Below are 21,944 nucleotides of genomic sequence, written 5' to 3'. Positions count from 1 at the left end.
GGAACCAGGTCAGGCAGCTAATGCGTTCCTTGGGCTCGGCCACGACTTGCTGGAGACAGACGAGCGCTGCAGGCTGGGAGAAGGAATTCCAGCAAGAGACATATGTGGGGGATGCAGTGCCAGGAGAGCCAACAGCAAGCTGGAGACGGAGAGCTCTGCTCCGTGCAACGCAAAGAGAGGCAGATTTAATAGTGGCTTGATGACTTTGAAACTGTCCCTCATAGCCTCAATTAAGACAGGAGATTTCATTAAGCGCACAAGCAATGCTCAGGCCCTGCTGATGGGCAACGTTCCAGCTCTGGAGGTGATCACTGTCCATGTGGGTTCATTATTCCAGCAGCAGACAGTGTGTTATTCCAGCTTTAACTCCGAGCAGTTTGGAGCTGCACCAGGACTGCATCAAACTAAAGGAACCTCATGAGGATGGGGAGGAGAAATGCTCAGAAGAACTGCTCGTCCCTCAAACCATTTTAATGTGGACAATTAATGTTTTCCCTTCAGCCAAAACCTTTTCCTGGTTTTATTTTATTATTAATTTTTAAGCTGAAAGAATGTTATCCAGCTCAACCCTGCTTCTTTCAAGTAGAAACTAGAAACACTCAGGTTTCTTCAATAACTCCTTTTTCCTTCCCACTATTGCACAGTGTGGAAAGAAATAGGGAAAAGAAGCTCCTCGTGTGTGAAACCAGCCCTAAAACTGAGCAGTGGATGTTTTGCATCCTGTGCATTGGAGTCACCTTCTCCACCTTCCACTCATTGCTGTGAGCTTCACGGGACAACAAATTTGGAGAGAAAAGAAACGTAATTCCTCTCTTTGTGTTTAAGGAGGAAAAAAAAAAAAACAAAAAAAAACCCAACAAAACAAGTGATGGGAATGGCCAAATTTTGCTTCAAAGGATATTTAACACTTCATTTTGCTTCATCTCTTCTTGAATACTTCTTATAAAAGACAAAGGCTTCAAACAAAAGGTCATTAAGAGATAAAAAATTGAAGCTCTTCTTGCAAGAATGAGAAAGAAGGCATCTTGACATTTTTAACAGGTCTTTTTTGTCCTTCTTTCCAAAATGAAAATTAATCAACATTGATTTGATTTCACACACAAAAGCCCCTTCCGTGGATGTGGCATTTGCTGACAGAGAGCTGTTTAGACAAGAAGATTCCAGCTGGTTCTGCGGGAGGATGCGGTACGCCAGCAGGGCAGAGACACAAGGACACCACTCTGCCAGGGTCCACAATAAATCCCATCCTTTTTCTGGGTCAAGAAACTCAGAGCTGTCTGGAGGTTATGCTAACACGCCGGGGTTTGGGGACTGATGTCAAGATCTGAGGAATTCCTGTTGCCTGGAATAGAAACAAGCGGAATTGTTCCAAGGCACCATTTATCCCCAGGTGCCTGGGAGCTGTCATTTCTGGAGAAGATGAACAACCTGAGAAGATCTAATATCTTCAGAAATAAATCAGGAAGACGTTTCATTCAGCTCCCCCTGTGAATAACGTATGGGAGATGCAACTTGCGTTAGCCAGAGGCGGGGGAGGGCAGTGGGAGCCAACCACCATCTGTCCCAGACCTGGTGGAGGAGGACTGGTTGCTGAGTGAGGGGATCACTCTACCCCAGCAGGCCTGGTGTGATACGTAAGCAGACAGTTTTCATCTTTAATGATGGCTAAGCTTGCTGAACCACAATGAAATTGCCCTGGGTTTGGATGCCTAGTGAGGCTTCAAGTACTCAGCAACATACAAGACTGCAACTTATACCTCCACCATGATGGAAATGGATGCCACCATCCATCCATCCACAGGGTTGTCCTGCTTGTTATGAGATCTTGGTGTGGACAGACCCGGAGAGATGCTGCAGGACAGGACCTGAGCAGGGTGCAGGATCTGGAGATATAATACCCCCCTCGATGCTCTCCATGCAACAGCAGTCCAACCAAAGCACTCTCCTCTGCAGGTGAGCACAGAGCATTTCTTCCATTGGGCACAGAGCCTGGCTCACAGGGCTGATTTCCACACTTCTCTGCCTCTTGCTCCTTCAGCAGCACAAATCTCTCTTTCTCCCTGCTTAACACAGAGCACCCTGCCTTAAAAATTGAATTCTGAGCCATTCAGGCTGTCAAGCTCTTTTCAAGCATCTGCTTGTGCTTGTTCCTAGGATTAAGTGTGACAGTTACCTGGGAGAGCATTACCACTTCGTCCCGCTCCAATGGCAGCGCCTGCCTTGGAGAGGGCTGGCACAGGGATGCTGGGCAAGGAGCAGCTTTCTCACCTCAACCCTTGTACTAGTGCAGCACCTCTGCTTACCCCTATAAATGCCTGTTTTATCTTGACTCTTTTCCCTGTCTGTTTTAGTCTAAGGACTAAATGAGGACCAATACGGTGTAGCAGGGCAAAAGCAAAGGATGCTACAGATGTGCTCCTCTTGTGCTATAAGCCATCTTTCATAGGTAAGATTCCTCTCCGAGATGGAAAAAGTGAAATCTCAGTGCTGAAAGTTATGCTGAGTGCAGCTCTATCCCAGCCAGCGACCAGCTCACAGATGTTTAGAAACATGAGTCATCCTGAATGTGTCACAGCATTTGCCTGTGATAAAGGGACATAGGTGGGTCAGCGAATGGGCAACATGGAAAGAAGCCACCTGCTTCCCTATATGAGATGATAATGCCGTGAGCTTGGTGCCAGAACTCCTGGCACATCCCTGCAGCACTGCCTCTACTCCATGCAGCATCCTGCTCTGGTGTGCACACACCACTTTAAATCATCTTGGGTGGCTGTATCTATGTCAGGGAGCAAAGAAAAATGGCAAGGGAGAAGCAAACAAAGCGAATGAAAAAAAAAAAGCTTAACAAAAACAGTGGCAAAGTCTTCCCACGCCACTCTGTGCTTTCAAATAAATGAGGCTAATTAACTAATTGCCTAAATTATTAGGGCTATTTTTATTCTTGCATGAAGGGTTGGCTTTTTTTGCCTATTTCTTAAGACTCAGCAATGAACGCTCGACTTATCAGGATGCTAATGAAGCACAGCTCTGGGAGCAGGGAGCCCGAGGGTAGGGAGCTGCTGGGCCAGCACTGGACTGGAGTGGGCACCATTGCTGCAGGAAAGGAGCAGCTGCAACAACATGGCTCCTGTTGGGTGATGCTGTCCAATACAGAGATTTGGTGCCATTTGTTGATATCTCATCTGCACCTGAATCTGCCTCACAGTAAGAGGTTTATCTGACAACCAAGCAGCCCCTCTGCTCTGCCTGTTTCCCATTGTAGCCCAGATGACAGAAGGAGATTTTGAGGAAGGGTTTCATACCCAGGCAAGAGAAAAGGAGGCTGATGGCTGCAGGAGGGTGAACATGCCAGTCCTGGAGCCAAGCAGCTCTCATGCACAGCCCCAGCATCACCCTGGACAACCTGATCAACCTGGACAACTGTCTGGAAGTAAGGACAGCACAACTTGATATCAGCAGCAAATCCCAGTTGAAAATGGCTCTTTGGCCATCACAGCTGCATACTCAGTGCCCACCCAGGGAACAGCCCATTTGCAAGCCTGGTTTCCCTGCTGTTGCCTTGGGGAGCAAAACAGCAGCAAGTTCAATGTTGCGTGTGCTGCTTCCAGAACTAATTGGGGTTTGCTGTGCTAGTACTGCCTGGTGCCTCCATAAAATGGGCCATGGCCCACTAAGCAAAGCATGGGAGTCCCTCTCCCAGTAGGGAGGTAAATGCAGTGCTGCTTCTGAAAGAAGGACCCTCCAGCTGTAATTACTGAGATGCACCCATTCCTCTTGCTCTAGGGACTGGAAAAGGCAAGCACCACCACATCAGCCCTCATAAACTCAATATTCTGTGTAAGCAGAGAACTGATGTTACATGGCCCCTGTACATACAGTCACTCCTCTGTGACACCAAGAGCTCCTCAAAGTATCCAGGCTGTCCCCAACAAGGGGAGAGTATTAGTCCATCTTCCACAGCCCCAGCAGACCAGAATCCCATGTCATAGGAGCTGCTTCCTTCCACTCAGAAAATGCTGTTTTCTTGGTTGGTTTGTTTGGTGGTGTTCATCTGTGTGTGTGTGTGTGCTTTTTCTCCCAGAACAAAACTAGATGTTTTCTCCTCTTCAGCTAAATGCCAACACTTAAACTCCCTGGTGGAAATTTCAGTTAACTCCATTAAAATCCCCCAGCCATTCCTGCTCATTTTTTTTGCTGAAGAGCTTGTCCCCTCAGGAGCAAAGAGACAGATAGACCTGCTTTTCTGTAACAAACCTCACTTATCAGCTATAATCAGGTGACATTCCAGGCCCTGCTCTCTTCTGAGCACTCAAGTATACAACTTTTCACGCTGGCAAGTTTGCTCCAGTCATATCATGGAGGAGAAAGTCCCCTCACTGCCCTTCAGATGTGGGAATGAGATCCCTTCCCAGTTAACTCCAAGATCATCTCTAATATTTTACCAACCACGGCTTAGTGTGGATGCATTCTCAGCCCTCTTTCTCCACTCGTCCTGGTGCTGCACCACGCTCCCAGTGCACATCTCTTTGCACACACCCAATCTGAACCTTCCAAGCTGCTTTCATGCCCACTGACTCCAACCAGTCCAGCTGCCACTATTGAAAAGAGCTTGATTCTATCACATTTTGCACTGTCTGTCCAAGCAGCTGTAGTTATTTAATGCTGGCATTCAAACCTGGATCCTGCTGATCAACAGGCTGCAGAATCTCTGGATGCCCTGAAGCACTGGTCTCAGAGCTGGTGAAGGGAGTATAGGAACTACATTGAAGTATAAAAGTAGGGCACGGACTTCCTCAGGCCAGTTTCTGCCCAGGTACTTGTCCCTCAAACATGGATCCTTGACCCTCCACAGCTGTCTCAGTGAGGATCATTAAGATGATGAAGGTGGGCCAGATGGCAACCACTGCTGCACTCAGTAAAGCATGAAGGACACCTAACAGCCCAGCTAGCAAGCTAATACATCTTACCACAATCTTTTGGTACCTTTCCTTTCAATCTGCAGACTATCTCCTCATCATCCAGCCATCTTGTTTGCTGAAGACCCTGTCCTGAGTGGAGCTGGATGGCTTTTGCTATTGATAAGTGCCATTGTGTAGAGCTCTGCTACTAACAAGCTAGGTCTCTGTTGGACCAGGCTCTCAGAGCAATGGTGAGGCTTGAAGTTCAGACCTCTCCTTTGAGCAACAGTGTGCTCTGCCATGGAATTACTGCCTCTGTTTGCTCCTGAAGGTTCCTACAACATCTCAGTCCTAAATCAAATGTTTTCACTCTTTTCCAAGCAGTAATCCCAAAGCTACAAGATTCATGGCAAGTTGGGGCCATTGACTTAATTACCTTTCGGATCATTCTCTTGGAAAAACTTATAATTTCTACTATTTTGCCAGTGGTGCACAGGGAACCATTGTCTCAGAGCTTTGTAAATAGAAAACTGAATTATGGCCCCTGGGGTGATTTGTGTGGAAACTTCACTTCTTCTCAGGTCCATGGCCTTCCTATGCATGAAACAGAAAGAGAACAGCTGCCCTGCAGCTCCGTGCTCACATTGTGTTTAAAGATCCTCCAATATCTGGCACTGGACACAACACATTAAGCCCTACCCCATCTTCCGTGTCTAAACCTGGCAACGTGGCAGGGGGTTAATCCAGATTTGTGCTTCTCAGAAAAGAGTCTGGCAGGAAGATTTGCAAGTCACACCTCCCTGCTCACTGCCATTGCTCTGCAGCCCACTGCCGAAACATGGGCTCACCATCCTGGGATTAGCTGGCAACCCCCAAACCAGAAACTGGCAGCAGCCCTTTATTTGCTGCTTGCTGTTCTGGACCTGGCTTTCAGTGGCTGCTTACTGCCTGTTGCCACTCTATCCATTTCCCTGAGATACATCATCACACATTGCATCCAACACTGCCATCCACTCATGTCTGGGGACCAAAACAGAGACCGGCTGACAACAGTGGGACCCGTGGAAAGCCTGTTCTGCAACCCTTGCAATATAGAATATCCAAGTTTCTTCATCCCCTCTATCCCCATGCCCATAGGAGAGTGATGATAGGGAGGACTTCAAGAAATCAATTTCCTAATGGCAGGTCTTGCTGGAGGTGCAAGTCAAGTATAATTTCCCAGTATTTCCCTCCACATACCTCATTTACCAACAGATATGGATAGATTTAAACACAGTACAGAGGTGCAGCTACAATCAATAGAGGCAAAGGACAGAAGGAGCATCTCCTTTTCCTTTAGGATTATGGAAGTCTTCACTTTGAGAGCCCAGAAAAGGGGCACTGCCAACACTGGAGTCTCACCTGAGCAAGCACTGTTTGGAGGGGCTGACCGGAGAGTAGCCAGGTCCAAGCATCTGAGGTGCTCAGGGCAGGGACTGGCACTGATAACACTGGGTTAGGGTGTATAGGAACATGAACCCACCACCTGAGAGATCAGGATATCAGCTCCAAACTTGCTACACAGCATCTCTCCAGAGAGGAAAAGTCCCCTGGATACTGCCAAGACACCACGGGAATAACCCGGCTGGCAAACAAGGGCTTTCCCCAGCTCTGCACAGACATAGGTATGTAACACAATCCTTTAAGCACACACTCAGCACAAGAAGTGGTAGCTGATTAAATCTCCCCATGCACCTGTGGGAAGTGGGGAAATATCCGACTCATTGGAGCCGTGAAATATATTCACCTGTTGCAGGAATTGTCTGGTCTTTTTTTGTTACTAACAGAGCAGCAGAGCTGTGCACATGAAAATCCCATCTGAAGTGAATCCCTGATCAAGGGGAAGCCACGTTAAAAGGTGAGCTGTGATGGCCACCAAGGCTTTGGGTTTTTAAGGGTCTCTTGTAGAATTAATGCATTAGCAAGCTATTACAGGTGAGGATATCAAACTGCTGGGCACAGCAAGAAAAGACAAGGAGTAATTGAGATGGGAAAGAAACATATGGGAAAAAATGAGGCAGAAGAGAGCAAGAGGGAGGAGAAGTAGAGATGTGCAGAGGGGTATGAGGGTGATAAATAATGGAGGAGATAGTGGAAGGGGACGAAAAAGAGAGCGATGTGCAGTAGGATAAGGAAAGAAAAAAAGATCGAGGAAAAGAAAGGGAAAAAAGAGATAAATGAGGGCAAAGACCATCTCATCATTTTGCAATCCCACCTCGGTGGAGAGGAAAATTGATGTCTGGAGCTTTTTTTTTTAATGGCCAACCTCCTGGGCATGGGACAAAAGACAAGTTATTACCCAACCCTGGGTCAGGTCTGCAGCCTGCCAACTGCTCAGACACAATCAGAGAGCCCATGAGAGCCATAAATCAAGTGGGGGCAAAGAGATCACAGAGAGCCTAGGACCAGGCACAGAGCAGCAGCGAGTTCAGCAAATGCAATAATCACAGGAGAAGAGCGAGCCCAGGAATGACACAGCCTGGAAAGGAGTGCCCAGCCCCAATGGGCTTCGCTCATCTCTTCTTCCTGCCACTCCTAAGCATGGCACTCCCCCAGAAATGCAATTCCCCCTGCATTTCCTCCCGATTTCTCTTCCTATTGATTTTCAAGCTCTGAATGCCATTTATTTTTGCTTGCTTGATTCACTCATTCATTGAATAAAGGCATCATCACTATTATTATTATTATCCCTGTCATCGCGCTCCTCATCACACATTATATTATTTGCATTGCAGAGCTGGAAGATTTCAGGTTGAGGCAGGAAATTTGTGCGAGTTGTTATTACTGCAATCAGATGAAGTGAGAATTGGATCGGCAAAGGCTGCCAAAGTGCAGCTCTCCCAGCAGGACGTGGAGGCTCTGCCCAATCAGAGAGAGCTGCAGTCCTATTGCACTGGTCCCGCCAGCAATTTTGGACTTGCCTTGCGCATCCCATCTCCCTCCCATCCCACCACCCTCCCCCATTGGCTCCCAGCAGAGAACAGGGAATGCATCAGTACAGGAGGGCGAGGAATCAGAAAAAAGACTTGGCGAGATTGCACATTTTCTGCCTTGCTGATGGTATTTATTAGACAACAGAAAATAGCTATTTTACCATCTGCCTCGTGAAAAAAATATATATATATTTAAAAATCCTCATTAAATTAATGGAATGTGCAGCTGCTGAACAGAGCGTTCCTCTCCCCGTCACCTCCCAAGCTGCCCAGCACTTGCTAGAGAAAAGAACGGGGCTGCCAAAAGTAGCTGAGGCTAACTTGGGTTTGTGTGGTAGAAGAGGATGGACAGATAGACAGACAGACAGACAGACACCCTCCTGCTCCTCCTGACTGCGGGGCCCTCCTGCCGGTCCTGTGGATGCCCTGTTGGGCAGAGGGGCTGCCTTGCTCACTGTGTTACATTCCCTTCTTGAACACAGGGGCTGTTCTTGGAAGGGAATGAGGCCAGTCTGCTCAGCAGGCTGTAAATGCATTCTTTCTCCTAAGCTGAAGGCAATCCAGACTGCAGATTCAGCTCAGTTGCCCATACACTGAGCATGGCAGGATCTTAGGGCAAGCAAAGTCCTACTGCCTCAGGCATCTCAGTCAATGTGAGCTAGCCACTGCACCCCAACATCCATCACTACACACCCAAGTTTGACCCGAGCTGGTGCTGGCCCTGTGGAGGTGCTCAGCTGAGAGTACATCACCAAGAATGCGTCGAGGCCAGCTGACTGCTTAGGCCAGAGGAGCCCCTGCACAGACAGGTCAAACCCATGAACTGAATCCTTTCTACACTACAGTAAGACAGGAGCAGCACAAACTAAATGTCCTGGATGATGTGAATGATGTTAATGGAGCTAGAAGAACAGCAACCTGTTTAATGCCAACAATATCCACTCATTTCTAATTGGTTTGGTAAAGCTATAAGGGTTTTAAGTCAACCTTTTCTACTGATTTCTGGTAAAGCACGAGGACTGGTCACCAAAATCCCACATCGATCATGACTTTGAGAAGCAGATCCACTATATTTACATCTCCAATGCGCCCAGAGGTACCAATGTATCTGCTTAGCTAATAAACTTACTGCTTCACTGCCTCATTGTGATCAGCATCACAGAATTGCTCAGGCTGGAAAAGACCTTAAAGATCATCAAGTCCAACTACAACCTAACCATGCCAACCTAACTCTAACAACTCACCACTAAATCATGTCCCTGAGCAAATGCTGCTTGTTTTAGGACCAATAAAGCCCTTTCTTAGATGTCTCAGCATCACTGCAGCACAATCCACATTTAATCCTCACATGCATTTTCTGCTGATAACAACAGGTAGTTCCCAGCGCTTACACTGCTGCTCTGAAGGTGCAAACCCTCTCCTGAGGTCCTCAACTCCCTTTTCTAAGCAGTTTTTCTATACAGATTTTTTACCCACAGGACCTTTCCACGCTTTTCAAGGTAACTTCATTCCCTTCAGTTTGTTCCTTTAGCAGTTACAAGGCAATGGGCACCAGCTGGCCTCGGGAGATGGGCCCAGCTGTGCAAAATCCATCACCACCATGGTGGAAGTGGGATGAGATGGCCGCTTGGGCTTCGGCACACAATGGCAAGCTACAGGAATACAGCATGTCCAATCGCTTCACACCAAAATAAATCCTGACATAATAAGTCTTAATACCACCGAAGAGACTATTACAGTCAGTCACAAAAATAATCCATGTTGAAAATGGGTGAAAATTCCTCTTCCCTATAGAATAACATGGCTCCAGAGCATCAGTTCCAGTCAGAGAGGATCGTTTCATGTTTACCCAACAGAGAGGGCAGCTCCAAAAGGCAAACGCTCGTTGCCAAAAACCTCTCTGCTTAAGGGAGATTTTTGTTGCCTCCTGTCAAAGATTTGCCTTTAAAGCCAATGATCAAGAACAAAAGGGGAAGGCCATGAAAGGCAGAGATCAAATCAAAGTCCAGAAAGATGTCCTGGCTGCCTCCTACACGCCGCCTTCAGCCCTGCTCGTCTTTAATGAGCAGCAGTTAGGGCAGAACACCGGCTAATTGCTTCACAAGCCGAAGGCTCCTAGTTTGAGTTCAATAATAAATCTTCTCCAAACCTTTGCCTCTACATCACCCCTATCTCGGGGGTCATTAGCAGAACTGTGTTGGTCTTATCCAGTCCTGGGGTGCAACCTGAGCCAGCAGCCTGTGAGACTGCAGCACAACACCTGAAGGGGAGTGGAAATGAGCACAAGAATCAGCAGAAGGAGGTTTTTTTTTCCCCTTCTTAGAAAAAAATCTCTATGGGCATCATGAAAGCACCTCTGAGGATGCAGGAATGCTTGGGGGAGGACATTCATGTTCTGCAGTCAGCATGGCGGTAGTTGTCATGTTTCTCACATGTCGGTCCTTTCTTCATCCAAGGGTGATGCACACAGCATGTGGGGCTGTCATGGGGGGAGGAGAAAGCCAAGAGAAGGACCCACGGCTGTAGCTGGTGTGTGGAAAGTACAGCACGAGCACAGCAGGGCTGCGTTCACACAACTCACAGGGCTTGGGATGCAGCTATCAGTTTGCAGGCAGGCACTTTTTGCCTGCGTGTCTCAGAACAGCTCACACAGACATAGATTCACGGCCACCTCCTTTCCATGGAGGGAAATGAGGAGACAGTAAATGAAGGACCTCATCCTCCAGGCCTGCCCTGGGGCCAGCGCACAGGTGAGGAATGCTGCCTTTTTAATGCCAGGAATCTCATCTCAGCATCATTTCCCCAGCTCCATCCCTCCGCATCCAGGAGCCCTGGGTTCACACTGACAAGCCGGAGCATCTCTGGATGATTAAAGCAAGTGCAGCCTTTTAAATCGCTCTGATTGGGGTTGATGGCCGCGTGGAGCTGGACTCTCTGCTCTAATGATGTGTGCAAGTCTCCCTGCTGTAACCAACCCTTCCTGCCTGAGAAAATAAGGAGAAAGGCGGAGGGGGAAAAAAAAAACACCCTCCCTTGGTGGAGTCCCAGTGTCAACTTCCTAATGGGGCCTGAACTGAAAGCAGCTCTGACCCTGGTGTGCACAGCCCCATCCTTGCCCGCTCCAAGTGCCTCTCCTTGCCAAGATTTGGCCTTTCCACAGGAGAATGAAAAGAGCTCCAAAATGAAGGATGAATTTCCTAGCACACAAAAGGGGCTAAACAGAAGCACGGGGGGAGGCCGGAGATGTCCTGCAGATACTGACCCTCCATGTGACATTGATGGCTCTTAATTCCTAAGCCCGCTTTGGAAGGATTTCAGCAGATCCTATTTAATCACTGCAGCCTCCTCATCCCGGGGCAGCAGTCTGCCTTCTCCTCCTTTGGCTCTCCAAGAACTGGCCGCCTGCCATGCTTCCATCCCAGCACAGGCAATGCCATCAGAGCCACCCAGCTCAGCATCGTCTGCTTAATTAACAGCAGGATTTTGCTTCACTAACAGAGGGCACCGCTTCCCGCAGGTGGGTCCCGAGCTCCAAACTACTGAGCGCAAATGTTTAAAGGCTTGTCAAAACGTTGTAACAGTATTTTTTTTGCCTTGTTCCATTAGCTCCATTTCCAAAGGCCACCACTGGAACCACCGAACATTTATTTCTATTGAATCCAGCTCAGAAGTTACGATGTGAGGAGCTGGGAGACAGGACAGTCTGTTCTGCAGTGCTGGCTTCTCCCCACCGCCGCTCAGCCGAGACACGCTGCCCTTTGAAATATCACTTTTATTCCTACCTTAGAAAAACTAAAAGAAAGAGATTGATTCTTCCACCTGCTTGATTTGCTTTTGCTACTGAATGAGTTACCAGCGAGGTGGTTTCCCTGGGTGAGCTCTGTGGGGCTGGAACACACCGCATGGTTTGTGCCACCCCACCACGTGAGCTGGATTTTTAGGTGATTTTCCTGTTGCTAGAAAGGCATACCCATGAATCTCCCTCCCTCGCTGTCTGTGCATGAGCAGCATCTCATTATACTGTGAATTAAATAAAGCACTGAAGACAATGCAGACACTGGTTTAGGGAAGAGCTGAGGCTACAGATCCTGGGCTGGCTTTGGGTTCAGTGCACTGCAGAGCATGGGACATGGAAAGGATGATCCACACATTAACCATGACTGTGGGCTCAGCTCCCCCTATGCAAAACCCCAAGCAGGGGAAGGAACTGCCCACAGCAGCCCCCTGATCACCATCCCTCCCATCCTCTGAGAAATCTAAAGCAGTTTTAAAGGCTTGCCTGCGTTTTAATTCCTTCCTCTCTCAAGAGATGTGAGAGCCCAAGAGTTTCAGCCCCGCTGCCTGGATGCTCAACAAAGTTGGAATCTCCATTAGTGACATCATAGGCCGTTGCCATGGGGATGTCACAATCTTATTGCCATGGGGATGTCACAGACTCAGTGCTGTGGATGGGCAGTGAGGGAGGCAGCACTTCCCAGGCACCACTAGCCCTGGTAATTAGTGAACTGGCATGGGAAGTGAGGGTGAGACGCAGGATAGGAACATAAAGCTGTTCGGTAAGTATGATCTATTGGAAAGCATTCCCTGATGAGAAAGAGCCTCCTTAATGGGTCCTGTGCTCTTAAGTAAACCGTGATAGACAAGAGAATAAAATAGAAATTATAGTGATTTGTTTTATTGGGCATTTCATTGAGTAATTAAGAGGATAATTGGGAGCGGGAACATAAAAGGCGCCTTGCTCTGAAGGAATGAGCCACAGAACATGCATTGTCAGACATTTCCCAACACTAACACAGGCTCCCCAGGCAGGATGTGCTGTTCTTATACCACCTAGCTCCCATTTCACTTCCTCATCTTTGAGACTGGAAAGCACACAGAGAAGTACCTGTGCTACTGCTTCAGCTCCAGGCAGGACCCAGCATCACTCCAAGAGACCTCAGTGCTCTCAACACAACCTGTGCTGCTTCTCCAAAATACCCAGTCCTTCCCACAGGCAAAGAAATCTCAGCGCTGATAAAACATGCATGTAAAACCCATCCGAACAGAGAAATCCACAGCTCCTTCCTACCCCCAGCACATCTCACCCCACCCCACTCAGCCACCAGCACAGCCACACTCCAGCAGAGATCCCAACATAGGTTTCCTCTCCATGCTGGACTCCAGGGACCCCAACCCTTACACACAGCCAGCTCCAAAGAGGCTCTGAGGGGAAGGCAGCCCCCAGCCCCAGCAGGAGCCAGCCTGTCCTCCGTGATCACTGCAGGAAATGAACACAAGCGTGCAGATGGAGAAACACACATTTGAGTGATCAGCGCAAGGGAAAGAAATGGGCTGAGTTCAGGCAATAAGTCTCACTGCATATGAAGGAGTCAACCCCAAGGGGGTGAGAAGCTAAGCTCAAGTTGTTGCCTCAAACCACTGATCCAGGGCACCATACAAGCCACCAGCACAACTACAGGTGTCCAAGAGAAACATCAATCTGCATCGCAGCACTGACCAGTAGCCAAGAATTACCCAAAAATAAAATATTATCTCAGCACATCGCTGTCCTTACAGGCAGAAGAGCAGCCTCGCGGGACGCAAGAGCTCAGCACATCCCTAAAACAAGGCTCCTGTTTGAAGTGCACGGATCAAGGCTGGATTAAGAGAGCCCAGTAGGAGCCTCCAGCTCTGCTCCCACACTAAAAGGCAGCTCAGCAGTGACTTCACACGCAATGCTGGGCTGGATTCTGGGAAGGAGTAATTGCAGAGCATGTGCTCCACTTCTCTATGGAGCTGCAGGGAGGGAAGGCAGAGCTGCCTTGTCCTGGCTGTAGGAGCACCCTGCACTGCTCTGCCTCTGTTACATGAGCACTTGGGCAGAATCCCACTGGGTAGATGAAGACCAATAGCAAACACAGCAGAAAATGCCACCATCTGCCTGGCCAGGCGGATCCCAGAAACACATCGGTGCCTTCAGACAAGCTTAAAGAATCACTTCTCAATCACTTTCCCCTCTCCAATCCAAGCAACAAGCAGGGCTAGTTCAATTCAAGCAGTCAACAGAGGATGAGAACCCAGCAACAGCCCCTACCTGTGTGTGCGTCCTTCCCTTCTCACCACGCAGCCAGGAGCACGCTGCTCTCCCTTGGTACCTCTCCAGCATCCTGTGTTTAAGGTAGATTTATGCACTGATCATGGTTGGAGCTGTTGATAAAAGAGTGCAGAGAAACAAGGTTTTACTGGGAAGTTTTAGGGCTTCCAGTTTTGTGCAATCATGAGGTTGGTAATATTTTAAGCCCCTTTTTTTCTAGGATCATCCAAGTGTTTGGTTCAAAGCTTTAAAAATAAATTGCAGATCTTCTTTAATCTACTATGCATGAGATAGTCAAAATTATTGCATGGCCTAAGTGGATATATTGGGAGGGACCCAGGGCTGAGCCATTCCCAGTCAAACTAGGAGCCGGAGGATGAAACTCATTTGCAAACAGTGTTCTGTGCTTAACACCTTGACCACAAGGGAAGAGGGGGGTATCGGGTACTTGTCATTCCTTGTGAGAAATTGGCCAACTGGGTTCAATAATACCAAATCGTATCCATTAAAATCAAGGAGAATCTGCAGCAGATCCATTTCCTCCTGTGCCTGAGCAATGTCCCGTGACGGCAGTGAAACCTCATCAAGCTGCTGGGACACTGGTGACAAAAAGGGCCCCAAAACTTCACCCCAAAGCTTTGAATTTCTGAGCACCACGTACGTTTCTCAGGCTCAACACGAGCCACTTCTTCCTTATGCAGTTTGAACAGCCTCTCTCTTTTACACCACAAACGCCTTTTCCTGCGAGGACAGGGCTCTGATACCTGCAGTGCTGCGCCCACCCAGCGCCCATCAGCTCATGTACACAATGAGAAGCCAAGGAGCTTACATAATGCAACTCTCCGTGTTTACTGCATTATTACAATGGTTGAATCTGCTGATTAATTCCTATTTTTCTTGCCATCTCTCCCCAGCATCCCTTTCTGTTTTTGCCCTGATATCTGCATACGGAGCCATTTATCTGTACTGCTGCTGTTACAGCGAGCAGGGCCACAGTTCTCATCTCTCCTCCCTTTCGAATTTAATCTCGCAGACCTCAATCTTTGTGATACTGCTATTATTCTGTCTGTATCTGATCTAACGGGAACAAGCCTTTTTTTTTAGGCAAAAAAAAAAAAAAAAGAAAATGGAAAAACCTAATCCAAGCAAAAGATAATGACGAGTGTGGCACTAATGATCCTTGGCACATCTCCTCGCAATGAATCCGGTGCTAAAACAGAGGCCACTTGTTTGCCTTCTCTCTACAGAACTGCAGGACCGACCCCTCGTGCTCAGGATGCTCCCACCAATGAGCAGTGCTGCCTCGGTCTCCTGGGGGATGCAATGCGCTGCCAACCATCTCTGCAGCCCTTCTCAGTGTCTTAACTTATTTACCCAAATAGTGGAAAAACAACTCAAGTGGAGCCAGACACTCTCCAACAACATGACTGTAACTGGTTTCTTTAGTTTAGTTCCCCCGCCAGCTAGGGAAGTAGCTTAGTCCTGGTGGTTATTAATTGAAAAGGAGGGAAGATTAAGTAAACTTGAAGGGAGATTTACTGTAACATGAACCATAAAGTGCTTTTTATCACTGTTCCTTGCAGCTCTGTTTCCTCAAGGCTCCCACCAGCTTAGAACACCCCTAAAGCACCACACCACATTGCTCTGCATGCACTGAGCACACCCACCAGAAAGAAGGGACCTGGAAAACTCCTCTTCTCCCTTCTCCTCATTCACATGAACGTGGAGCTCTGAACTACAGCAGCATGTGGGTGAACGTGACTGGGGGACCGTGGGCATTTCTTCAGCCAGATACAACACGGCATGCATTACATTGATTATTAATGAATGATTAAGCTTTATGAAGAGCATTATGAATTTTAAAGCTTCCAATAATCATGAGCTGTCCCTCGCTTCACCCTGCAAGCCTCAAAGCTGTAATGAAAGCAAATTCCAGCCCTGAGCATCTCTAATGGAGGGTGCTGCAATCCAGAGCCCAGCTCAGGGCCACGGCCTCCTTTTGCCAATGAGGAACATCTGATGTCTTCTAATGTGAATGATGCCAGGGATGGCAGAAAAACAGCTCTTGATGATCTATGGCTTTGGGAAGGACTGGCACCAACCTCTCAGCTCTCAAGCACCAAGTTGCCCTCTTGTGCCCGGTGCCATTCCTATATCAGCACCCCAAAAGCCCAAGTTTGCACAGCAGCTTCCATCACAGCAGGCATTTGTCAGCAATGAGCCATCTCAGCAGCAAGGAAGAGCCCACCTTTCCAGAAATGCTCATTGCCACCCAAGGAAAATGCATGTTCTTTCCAGGTACAGCCTGAGGGCAACAGTGGTGAATCACTTCTTTGTATTTTACTTGACAAAATGAGGGAAAACCAGGTATTTTATGGAGAGACTCACAAAGAATAGGTTTTTTAGGGTACTGTTATTGTTTGGAACACAGAGGAAGGACCAAGAGGTTGAAACCCAGAGAGGGATTTGGTGGCAGAGCCTGGAGCACAAATCAGATCCCAGGACCAACAGCCAGAACCAAGACCTCTGTTTAAGGGCAGTTTAAACACTGTTCCTTTCTCAGGATGAGTATCTGTTTCAACACATATCTCCTCCAACACCACACCATGCCAACACTGCAGAGCAAGGTGGCAAGGAGCACAGTTTGCTTACTCAGAGCTTTCCTAAGCCTGCAAAGACCTGGATCCACAGCTGAGTGCTAATTCTCACCCTCTTCCAGCCCAGTTTTTTGCAGCTTTTATACAAATCCAGAATACATTTGAGAGATCAGCACAATGTTTAGTGAGAAAATCGTATGCTACATTTCCGCTTGGCATGACTTTGAAATGGTTAAGCTGTTAAGCCCTGAAAGGGAAGTTTAAAGAATACAGTAGGAAATAAAGAAGCCAAAAAAATAAACCAACAACCAAAAACCCACAAAAATAAACCAACGTTGGCAAAATTAGAGCATGACAAAAAGAAGGAACCGTTTTGATAGATCCCTTTTTCCAGAGGAACAGCTCACGCTGGCAGCTGCTCTCCAACATCAGGATCTCTGCAGCAATTGGATTTCCAAAACAGAAAGGAAAAATACCAAACTGAAAAGGCAGCAGTAGGGCAGAGATGGGGTAGCCCACCTTCACCCAGGCAGCTTGCTCTGCATAGTTGCATGGCAGTTACACAGCCCCTGCTGCTTGGATCCCTCCTGAACTTCATTCTGCCTTTGCTCCTGTGAGAAATGACCGAGTGACCCAGCCAAAAGGCACAGCTCCAATCATAACCATATTATCTTTTTAATCATAAGATGTACCGCAATGAGGTATCAAAAGAAGTCCCAGAACCTGCACACGTGGCATCACACTACAGTTGCTCCAGAAAGCAGTACAGTGATGAAAGCAGTGGCACTTCAGTCTGCCACTTTCAGGCCCACACAACCAGTAGAGACAGACAAGGGCTCTTCCTTTCCATCCAGCTTCTCCTGGGTCGCTGTGAAGTGTTTGCTGTTGGGAAAGATCTTGGAAGAGAGCTCTTTCCCCTGGGAAAAGAGTTTGGGTCACAGACATCAGGTTAAGGTGCCCACAACGGCAATGCAGGGGAAAGCCTCATTTTTCAGTATGTTCACACACCTGTGCAAACCTCTGCAGAAAACAAGCATGCTTGTGAATCCTGATATGGGCATCTCCTAATGCAGCTCTGTACACTGACCTGCCTTTAGTTGGGAATGAAAAAGATGAATAAACAGCCAAAAAGATCTCCTTGCAATGACAAGAAAGCCTATTGAGCCATCATCTCCAGGGTGCAGATGCTATTCACTGCACCATCCTGATCTCCCTTCTCCTGGAATCACCCTCCTCTACAATCTCAATATTGCAATTCCTCCAAAGAGTTCTCAAGCTCTCAGGACTTTTTCTAGAAGCAGAGAATCCTACAGCTAAAGCACTGACAAAGCCCCAGGATTTTATTTACATTGCAAAACCAAGGTCACCCCCCATGCACCCCAGTGCTTGGCCCTTCTCTAGTGACAAACAGCATCTCTGCAGCTATCACTTACTCCTGAATCGCAGCGTGGTTACACACAGGTCAGGGGACAGCACACAGCAACCTGCAGAGCACTCAGCCTGAGAGAGCAGCGTGATAAATAATTACTTCATTGCAAGTCAAGGGGCAGTACTTCCATTGATAGCATCCACAAAAGGGGGAAGGGAGGGAGGGCCAGTAACAGTGAAGCCCCGCGGGTGGTCAGGAATCACCCAGCCTCCAGTGACAGCAGGACGTGTGGGCTCTGATCCCCCATCAGCCTATTGGGATTTCAGTCTCCCTCCACCCCATTTCCAAGTGGGATCGTGGAAGGCTGGTGCTGGCTCTTTAGGAGATGTCAGGCAGCTGACAGAGTAATGCCTAAACAAGCCCAAACCGCCTTCTTCCCTCATCCAAAGTGCCACGTTAACAAGTGTTGAGCCTCTCTAAAGAAATTGAAGCTGCTGTGCAAGCACACCCAGTGCAGCCCAGCAAAGCAAACAGCAGAGTGACAGTGAATTGATGTCTGTAGATGAGGTCTCCTGCCCATGGGCACTGCCCTGCTGGGCGGCCATAAGGACAGCACGGTATGTCCATGTGGGTGACTCTTAGTGCAATACATGACTTTATGGCCAAGGATGCTGAGACGGTGCCGGAGGAAGAAAGGAAACTGTTTTTTGCTTCCCCTTTGATTTACACACACTTCTGCTAGCGCTGGCTCCTGGACATGTATTTCTCCATGCTCAGCTGCTGCTGAGCATGATAATAGAGAGCACAGACCCAGGCATTCGCTGTCTGTGGGCTCTCCCATAGATCAGCAGTGCAATGAGGAAACGGCTTATTTGCATTGCCGTCATTTGGTATTTGCAGCAGGATGCCAGGAGCAGAGAATGGCCACGGTGAAAGGCGTCTGATTTAACCTTCACTCCATGCACCTTCCTGCATGCATTACCCATCACGGAGCCCTCCCTAGAGCCCTCTGTGCATGCCGAGATGGAAAGGAGACTGAAAGCAGCACCAGGGCCAAGGTCACAGCACCCTGCACTGTCCCCAAGGCATGGAAGGTTCCTGTGACTCTGCTCAAGTCACCGTAGCCCATAGCAGCTCTTCTGCTCCCCCTTGGCACAGAAGACTGAAGGCCTTGCTGTGGAGCATGGAAGTCAAGTGATTGCATTACCACACGGTCATCATCAGGATGAGAACACACAACCCAACCCAAGCATCCTCCATCAGCTTCAGGGGCATCCATGCACCTCATTCAGGGCACTTATTTGCACTGTTATCATAGCCACGGCCATGAGATAGGTGAAGCCATTCCCACCCGTGCAGTGCTTTGTAGGTGCTTCTGGAATGGAGTATGGGAGAATGATGAAGGATTTCAACCAGCTGTGAATTAGAGGAGTGGTTTACATACTTCAACAAGAAGATAAAGGAGATCTTGCTCAGAATAAGGGTGTTTTTTTTCTTCATTTTTAACCAAATTGCTTTCTTAATCATTATTACTTTTTGCCACGCTGCACAACTAGGCAATTCCATCATGTTCCCTTGGACATACCGTGGCAGACAGCTTATGCTATCAGTCATAAATCTTGTCCCTTTCAACCTCCATCACATACGAAGAGCAAATTTATTATGATGCATGTCATAACACACCAATGCCTTTCCATTATCATATAACTGGATATCCCCAAGCCTCATAATTTGCAGCATAATAGTAATTTTTAAAGAACTATTGGTAATCAATAGCACTCAGCATCCCTGTCAGGATCATTTGCAAAACAAATAACAACACTGATCTCAAACAACTTTACAGGACGGATATTTAATCCCCATGCACTGCATTATATGATGGATAAGCAAGGAACCCTAGACTATGTATCATGTATTTTCTTGGGTTAAATATCACTTCCATCAACATTGCTACCCACTGGACAAAGCGGCCTGTGTTTCAGCTGAGTAAAGCCGAGGTATTGCCTTACAAAGTCACTGCACCCAGGGCTGAGCCCGGCTGCCTGTGGGTTGGATTCACTGCACACTGTTTGCTGTGACCCCAACCTGCCCCGAGCCCCAGCACCACCTGCACAACGAAATCAGATCACGGGCAGAAGGAGGTGCTGTTTTTAGCCCCTTGTCAATAGAGAGCTCTGTTTTAAATGAGTTACTACCTATAACTCTACAGAAGTGCTAAGAAGCATCATTTAATAAGAGGCTCAGCCATCTGCCTCATTAGCTAACGGACAGACCTTCAGGACGATAAACAGAGGCTCATTTCACTTATTGTCTTTCCTTCTCCTCCAGCATGTACCGCCTGAGGCTGTAATTGGGAAGGTAACTTTGTCCTGACTGCAGTCAATGCATCTCAGGTCCCTCCACAGCGGGTGTTACCATAGCATCCCACCTTTAAGGGAGTTCTTACATAGAAGAGGAAAACTGCCATCCCATGCTGACCCACTTCAGTTGCTGGCCTGCTGCTGCCCCTCCAGCTAGCCCAAGGCTCCCTCATTCACATCTCTGGAGCCAAATTAGTGAAAGGATAGAATCATTAGCGTCAGAAAAGACCTTTAAGATCATCTAGTCCAACTACCAACCCATTGCCACCGTGCCCACTAAAGCACATCCCTCAAAGTCAACAGAGCCACAGAGTGTGTGCTCCAGCCGCACCACCAGCCATGGAGCCCAAGCCACCCGTTGTGCGGCCGACAGTAGACCCGCACCTGGGATGCATATTAAAGAAGGCTTTCCAAGGCATATAATACATACTTAAGTTTTCTACACAGGTTTCTGCCCCCAAGAAACCACACAGCACATCTGTGTCTCACTCCTGGCAGCTAGAGGCACCTTCAGCAACAGCTTCGGCTCCCACTGATGTGGAAAAATTAATGCACTTCCAAGCCTGCATGAGCACGGGTCTGGCACTCACAGCTTTCTTCCCACCGCAGCGATAAGCCCTGAATTGCTCATCACTACAAACCCTGTGCTTTGGTGGGGACAGACCAAACTGGGATAAAAAACACCCCTGGACCTTAACTAAGCACTTTAACCACCGGAGACTGCAGAATCCTATTTAGGGATATCAGAGAACACTTGCTGCAGAGGGAGCATCTACTCCAACCTGACCATAGGAAATAAGGCAATTAAAATTAAATATTTTGGAAGGAAGAAACCCACACTGAACTGCTGGGTTGGCTCCCTTTTAGAGACAACAATATTTTATAAATGGGATTAACCAGAGGTGAGAGCACACCAGCATTCCATCCCATAGCGTAACACCTTGGCCAGCACCAAACCAGCCCTGGCCTAGTTGACAAACAACCTTCAGAGCACCCAGAAAGGCCACCAAACCTCATTGCTTGGTCAATTAATTTATTTTTCCAGCCTCAGCAAGCTCCAGGTATACTGTTGCATGCTTTTGATGGAGAAAGCTCTCGTTCCACCTCCTCAAAGCAAGGAGCATCACTGAAGATATCTGACTGCATCATGGGCGTCCTCCACATCCCATGGATGAGCCCTTCTCCACTCAGGTCACACCAATATCCTCCCCCTGGAGGCCACAGCACAAGGCGGGGAGGGGGAGAAGATCTCAGTCGGATGCGGAAGCCTAAAGATGGAAAAAGCTTACAGCTGTGTACGCATCCATATGCATAAGAGAACAGGCCCTGCTCCAGCACACGCTTGCGTCAATCTGCCGTCACCAAAATTCAGGAGAACATTTAAAATTAAGCCCAAATTTCCTTGCACTGCAAAACTGGGGACAAAGAATGGAACTGGGTTTTGTAGTTGGAGCAGAAGCAGGTGTCAGAGGACAAAGACCCAGCAGCTACATCCCAGATAACATCACTTCACCTCCAGGTTTCCCAACTAGGCATGGTTCCCCCAGCTGCCAGAAGGGGCTTGAAGGATGTGACCAGATCTGAAGTCTGTTTTCCCATTCAGATACCAGAGCTGGAGTGGATCCCCAAGGAGCTGCTCAAAGCCAAACCCACAGAATCAAGTCAGGATTGGGAC

General features: G+C 48.0%; 1 protein-coding gene across 5 annotated transcripts in view; it reads right to left on the bottom strand.

The window, feature by feature from the left end:
* ELFN1 (extracellular leucine rich repeat and fibronectin type III domain containing 1) overlaps positions 1 to 21,944 on the bottom strand; it is an 85,239-nt gene that overhangs the window by 54,059 nt on the left and 9,236 nt on the right. For 3 of the 5 annotated variants that reach the window (XM_015876966.2, XM_032447662.1, XM_015876965.2), the window contains exon 2: positions 13,944 to 14,056. The exons of the other annotated variants lie outside the window; for them this stretch is intronic. The gene's annotated coding sequence lies outside the window, so the exon portion shown is untranslated. The remainder of the gene's footprint in view (positions 1 to 13,943; positions 14,057 to 21,944) is intronic. 5 annotated transcript variants of the gene reach the window in all.

The sequence above is a fragment of the Coturnix japonica genome, chromosome 14 (assembly GCF_001577835.2).
Source record: "Coturnix japonica isolate 7356 chromosome 14, Coturnix japonica 2.1, whole genome shotgun sequence".
Taxonomy (NCBI): Eukaryota; Metazoa; Chordata; class Aves; order Galliformes; family Phasianidae; genus Coturnix; species Coturnix japonica.
The sequence above is the reverse complement of the archived record's forward strand: the minus strand, read 5'-3'. Positions and strand labels throughout refer to the sequence as shown.